The 7044-nt window shown below is 41.0% G+C and overlaps 1 pseudogene; it reads right to left on the bottom strand.

Moving 5' to 3' along the window:
* Nucleotides 1–572: 572 nt before the first annotated feature.
* On the bottom strand, nt 573–1216 carry LOC113182884 (large ribosomal subunit protein uL16-like; annotated as a pseudogene).
* Nucleotides 1217–7044: the final 5828 nt, after the last annotated feature.

Raw genomic sequence — 7044 nt, 5'->3', positions numbered from 1 at the left:
TAAAATATAAAATAGGGCTGGAGATGTGGCTCAGTGATCCTGGTACCAATCTACCCCATCCAAAGAAAGTTGCCAGGATGATATGTACACTTACCTGTAATGGGATTCTCAGGTTACTGGGAAACTAAAGGTTATTCTTTCCTGCCTTCTCAGAAAAACACCTAAGAATCTGAGGGTATTTGTTTTTGGCTGGGCACAGGTGGGGCGGGCAGGGGTGGGGGGCGGGTGTCTCTCTGTTGTTTCTGGTCTCAAACTCTAAACTCTAACTTTAGAGTCCAAAGTAGCAGGGATTTAGAGTCATGTGCCACCATTCTGTTTTGGGTGTTTTGTTGTTTGGTTTTTTTTGTTTTGTTTTGTCTTGTTTTGGGTACTGGGGATTGAACCCAGAGGCACTTAACCACTGAGCCACAACACCCAAACCTATTTGTATTTTATTTAGAATCAGGGTCTTACTGAATTACTTAGAGCCTCATTAAATTGCTGAGGCTGGCTTTTTTTTTGGGGGGGGGATACAATACAGGATTTATTGGTGTGTGTGTGAGATTAAGAAGGGGACAGCACAGTGAAAGCCCTCATGAATGCAGGGCCCGCTACTTGTCCATGGGACCACGATTTGGGATATATTTGACCCCACAGCCATCAGGAATGAGCCGCTTCTCAGCCACCATGTCTTCAAATTCGTCATCCATTAAATTTGGTAAAGCCCCACTTCTTTGAGATGTGGATCTTCTGGTATCTAAGGATCTTGAACTTGGCCCTGTGTAGGGCCTCAATCACATGTTCCTTGTTCTGCAGCTTGGTATGGATGGACATGATGACTTGGCCACTGTGAACCCTGGCCACTGTTCCCTGGGATTTCCCATGGCACCTCACATACCTGTTTGGAGCCTGTCAGCCCCAGCACAGGACAACATCTTGTTGATATGGATAACATGGAAAGGGTGGAGCCGCACTCAGATATGAAAGCCATCTCTGCCACAATTTTTTATCACGTACTCGTTGGCACAAATACAAGCAGTCTCCAAGACTTCAGAGGATAGCTGCGCATATTCATCAGACATTATGTGGCCACAGAGTGGGAACTCATCTACTTGTGCCTTTTTCCACCCAAGGTCAAAGATGCGGATTTGGCATCAGGGACACCCTGGCAGAAAGGAGACTTTGGGTATGGCTTGTTTTTACAGTACCAGTAACACTAGGCAGGGCCGCGGCCCATGGTGACAATTCGCCATCCTCCTGCCTCATACACTCAGCTTTTGAAGTCTTTTTTTCTCTTCAGATGCTTGCAACTTTGGGGATATAGCTATATGCTGCTTTTGAAAAACAGTATAAAATTTGTCATCTAATGCAAGCCCTAGAAGAGCAAATCTATACATAGCTTCAGGCCTAATGTATGAGCTGCCTACCACCTGGTCAGTATTATCTTGCCCTATGTAGAGTAACAGATAACAACTGACAAAGCAATATGTTTGGCAGAAAGAACATCCTGTGGGTGGAGCCCAGGATCTAACTCCTGGCTTTGAAGAGTTGGCAAAAGTATTACCCTTTGGAGAGGGAGCACAATTGGCATCACAGGGGAACTACAGAGGCAGAAAGGAGGAAGAATTATATTGACACTATGTTCTAATGAATAAATGCCCTTTTTTAAAAAGCCCTAAGCTGATCTTGAAATTTCTGGGAATTGTGTCTTCCTTCTCTGTGCTCTGTCCTATATCATCAATATTTTCCTGCCTACTGGGGTATCGCCACATGTAACCTCCTGGGAAGGCCTGCTGGAGTTTATAAGATAGTGTATTTTCCTATATTTAAGCCTTTCTGGGTCTCCTGGGCCATTTCCATATTTGAATTTCTTACCAACGGCACAATAGTGGATTTTTTTAAATAGTTGGAAACAATACCCTTATTTTGTTTATTTATTTTTATGTGGTTGCTGAGGATCGAACCCAGGGCCTTGCACATGCTAGAGGAGTAATCTACAGCTGAGCCACAATCCCAGCCCTAGTGGATTTTTTTTTCTGCTAAGTATTCATTCACAATATCCAGTATAGTCATTCAGAGAACTACCCCTACTCTATTTTCAGATTATATGGTTTGGATGAGGCTTACTCTAGGCATGAAGCACATACCCCAGACCCAAGTTGATCAGGATATAACATTCCCAAAGATGCTATGATTGTTTCAGGGATGTTTCAAAACAGAGTCAGAGACAAAAAGCACAAGAATTTTGCTCCTGAGAAAATCTCTTATTTTTTCCCATTGAATCTGGACATGAGAAGATGTAATATCTAAAGCTGCTGGAGCCATAAGATACCACAAGGAGAGAGCTGATCCAGAAAAAGATGTCATTTATTCACTCACTAAACTAAAATTTATTTAGTACTATTCTGTGCCAGAAATGATTCTAGGTGCAGGAGATATAGCAATGAACAACGTATCCAAACCCTGTTCTCACAGAACTTAAAGTTCAATAGAATATAATAACAACATCAAACATTTACACAGCAATTCCTTCTCTATTTTCTAGGAGTGCTAGGAATTGAACCCAGGGCTATGCACGTGGCAGGAAAGCACTTTACTACTGAGCTAAACCCTAGCCTGACAATTCTCTCAATCATCATAATAATCCCATGAGAATATTATCACTATCTCTATTTTAAAAACTGAAAGAGAGGTTACTTGTCCAGGGTCATGAAATAAATAATAGAGATGAGAATCAAACCCATGATTTCTGGCTTTTATAATTTATGTGTTCCATTACAATATCATAAATTTAACTGGGTGCAGTAGTGCACACCTGTAATCTCAGTGACTCAAGAGGCTGAGGCAGGAGGATTGAAAGTTCGAGACCAACTTCAGTAACTTAGTGAGGCCTTAAGGAATTAGCAAGATCCTGTCTTTAAATAAAAAAATAAGGGCTGGGGATGTGGCTCAAGCGGTAGCGCGCTCGCCTGGCATGCGTGCGGCCCGGGTTCGATCCTCAGCACCACATACCAACAAAGATGTTGTGTCCGCAGAGAACTAAAAAATAAAATATTTAAAAAATAAATAAATAAATAAATAAATAAAAATAAAAGGTGGGGGGCTGGGGATGTTGCTCAATCGGTAGCATGCTCGCCTGGCATGTGTGCGGCCCAGGTTCAATCCTCAGCACCACGTACAAACAACCATGTTGTGTCTGCCGAAAAACTAACTAACTAAATAAATAAATTCTCCCTCTCTCTCTCTCTCTCTCTCTCTCTCTCTCTCTCTCTCTCTCTCTCCCTCTCTCCCTCTCCCTCTCTTTAAAAAATAAAAATAATAAAAAGGGTGGGAATGTGGCTCAATGGTTAAGTGTCCCTAGGTTCAATACTGTGAATATAATTCAAATTATAAATTGCCTTGTCATAGACAGGTGAAAAAAAGTCCTCCAAGCTTTAACCAGCTGGGCATGGTCAACACATCTGAAATCCCAGCTACCTGGAAGGACAAGGCAGAATGATGGTGAATTTGAGAAAAGCCCGGGAAATTTAGCAAGACTCTGTCTCAAAATATAGCTTAGTGGTAGGGCAACTACCACTAAGAAAGAAGGAAGGAAAGAAGTAGAGAGAAAGAAAAGGATTTAAGCAGTCAGGGAAGAAACAATCTATTAGCCTGGAAGTGAGAGTTAATACCAGCAAATTGGAGGATCTAAAAGAAATTTAATTGAGCAGGAAAAAGAGAGTGACAAGAGAATGGGACTTACAAACAAGCCAGAATAATGCTAATTAGTTTGTGCTTATCTTCAGAGCAGTGAAGCAATAGAGTGACTCTGTCAGGTTGGGGCCACAGGGAGATTGGTAAAATCAAAGACAGAAAGACCCCTTTTGATCATTTCAGGTAGTAATAAAACTATGAAGAAGAGCCTCTTTGAGACAGTGGTATTTGATCTGAGACCTGCATAGGGAACAGATACAAGATCTTACAAGATCTGGAAGAGTACAGGAGGCAGAAGTAGCAGGTTTAAAGGCTCTAAGGCAAATACAAACTAAGTATATTCAAAGGATATAAACACCAGTGTGGCTGAATTAAAGGATGGTTTAAAGCACAACTTTTTTTTTTTAAACTTTAATATTTAGGGCTGGGGATGTGGCTCAAGCAGTAGCGCGCTCGCCTGGCATGCGTGCGGCCCGGGTTCGATCCTCAGCACCACATACCAACAAAGATGTTGTGTCCGCCGAGAACTAAAAAATAATAAATATTAAAGTTTTTTTTTTTTTAAAGAGAGAGTGAGAGAGGAGAGAGAGAGAGAGAGAGAGAGAGAGAGAGAGAGAGAGAGAGAGAATTTTTTAATATTTATTTTTTAGTTCTCGGCGGACACAACATCTTTGTTGGTATGTGGTGCTGAGGATCGAACCCGGGCCGCACACATGCCAGGCGAGCGCACTACCGCTTGAGCCACATCCCCAGCCCACAACTTTTTTTTTTTTTAAGCCACATCTCCAGTCTTTTTTTATTTTATTTTTTTTTTTAATTTTGAGACAGGGTCTTGCTAAATTGCTGAGGTTGACCTCGAACTTGTGATCCTCCTACCTCAACCTCCCTAGACACTGGTTGTAGGCATGGGCCACCACATCCAGCACAAACTACTGATTCTATCATTTTAAATCTCAGGAATCCATCTGCTTCTCTCACCATTTTCAATGTACTTTCTTCACATATTAGTGAGAAAGATGAGTGACACTTGGAAAAGGATTTGAGATCAGAGAAGTTTTTGAAGATATTATGAGATATTATGCAGTTTTAGGGCTGGGGTTGTGCTCTTCTAGTATGTGTGAGGCCCTGGGTTCGATCCTCACCACCACATAAAAATAAATAAAAGTATTGTGTTCAACTACTTCTAAAATATTTATATATTTAAAAAGATATTATGCAGTTTTAAATTAAATGTTAATGAAATGAATGTAGTACAGATAAAAATTCTCTGCACAGAAAAAAAAAGAGATAATTCATGGAACTAAATCCCTAGAGGAGTTAAATAATTAGCCTTAGGATAAAAACATATATTGTAAGCCTACTTTGTTCTAAGTCCTGGATTCAAATGAACATATGTTCCATTTGATGTTTATGGTCATCATCTTCATTTTACAGATAAGGAGAGTGACAGAAAGTTTAACTCTTCCAAACTCACAGTAAATAAATGTCAATACTGGGAAATGAACCCAGATTTCACTTGATGAGCCTATCCTAATCCAACAAAATATAAAATCCCCTATGTTATCATTTGAGGGAAAATATCTACTTACAAAAAGAATTTCTAGGGGTATGGTTCAGTAGTAGATTGTTTGCCTACCCTGTGAGAAACCCTGAATTGGATTCCTATCACTGCAAAAATAATTGATAAGGCACTTTAACTCATTTTACTTCAGTTTCTTTATCATCCTGGGATTCTTCCATAATTGTATCTGTTGCTAGCCCAGCAATATTTAGTATGTGTTCCTTGGATGATTTTTTTTTTTTGTGTGTGTGTGTGTGTGGTTCTGGGGATTGAACCCAGGGCCTTGTGCATGCCAGGCAAGCACTCTACCAACTAAGCTATATCCCCAGCCGATTCTCGGATGATTTTGCATTTATGTAATTAAGATCTTCATTCACTTACCATATTTAACCTGAAAATTTCTCTTTACTTTAATTACAATTGTAATGGCATTTCACCAAACTGTTCATTTAATACATACCAAAAAGTTTAAAAATTTTTCTCATTGCTGGCTATCCCATATATTTTAGTAGCATTTTTCCCCATGGGCACCTCTATGCCCAAAGAACATCTAGAATATAAGTTCCCAAAAGGCTATTCCTTCCACTAACAAAGCAGGCTTCCTGAAATCTGAGGCGCTGGTGTCATTTGCAGACCATCACTGCATTGGGTTTCCAAGCCTTTGTCAATTCTGTGTCATTCAGATTCTCTGGATACTAATTCTCTATACTTACAACAGCAACACTTAGTTCTTTCCACCTTCAAAATTCTCCCCTCTTCTGTCCTATGTCATCACTTTAAAAAATATTTTTTAGTTGTTGATGGACCTTTATTTTATTTAGTTGTATGTGGTGCTGAGAATCAAACCCAGTGCCTCACATATGTTATGCAAGCACTCTACCACTGAGTCACAACCCCAGACCCTATATCATCACTTTTTTTTTTTTTCCCCTGTCTACTGGATGATTGTCATAAGCAAACAAAAATGTTCCACTTCAGCTTGGCGGTGGTGGTGCACGCCTATAATTTGAGTTGGGAGGTTGAAGCAGGAGAATCGCCAAATTCGAAGCCAGCCTCAGCAACTTAGCAAGATCCTGTTTCCAAAACAATAGCAATAATAATAAAACAAAAAAGGGCTGCGGGATGCCATGCGTGGTGGCACACACCTGTAATCCCAGTGGCTGGAGACACTGAAGCAGAAAAATCGCAAGTTCAAGGCCAGCCTCAGCAATTTAGCGAGACCCTGTCTGAAAATCAAAAGGGCTGGAATATGTCTCAGTTGGTAGAGCGCCCCAGGCTGGGTTCAATCCTTGTACCAAAATCAAAACAAAATGATAACGCGGGGGCGGGGGGGGGGGACTGGGGATCTAATTCCATCTTTAAGTCGGGCGCGATGATTGTCCCTTGTTTTCCCACAGATTCAAGAAGCTTGAGGCAGGAAGATCATGAATTTGAGGCCAGCCTGGGCAACCTAGGGAGACTCAGTCTTTAAAAAAAAAAAAAAAAGTGTAGCTTGGTGGTAAAGCGCCCCGAGTTCAATACCAGTACCAAAACAAAAAACCCTTACAGGAACAGGGAGCAGAACGTCCCCTACCACGACCAAAACCGCTAGCCGTCTGCACACACGAAATTTCTCCCGTGGGGCGACTCGAGAAGCGAGGAAGAGGTTTTTTGTCGCTTGGCTACATGGGAGATGTAGTCGTTCAAGTGACAGACTAGAAGGACCTTTTACAAAACCTTGGCAGGAGAAGAAAATATGTTATGCGAGGCCAAAACTATTGTCATGTTCATACAGACCCTAAATACTACACGTGGTTTTTCTTTCCTTAGCC

Source organism: Urocitellus parryii, chromosome 7 (assembly GCF_045843805.1).
Source record: "Urocitellus parryii isolate mUroPar1 chromosome 7, mUroPar1.hap1, whole genome shotgun sequence".
Lineage (NCBI taxonomy): Eukaryota > Metazoa > Chordata > Mammalia > Rodentia > Sciuridae > Urocitellus > Urocitellus parryii.
Note: the sequence above shows the minus strand (reverse complement) of the source record. Positions and strands in the feature narration are given on the sequence as shown.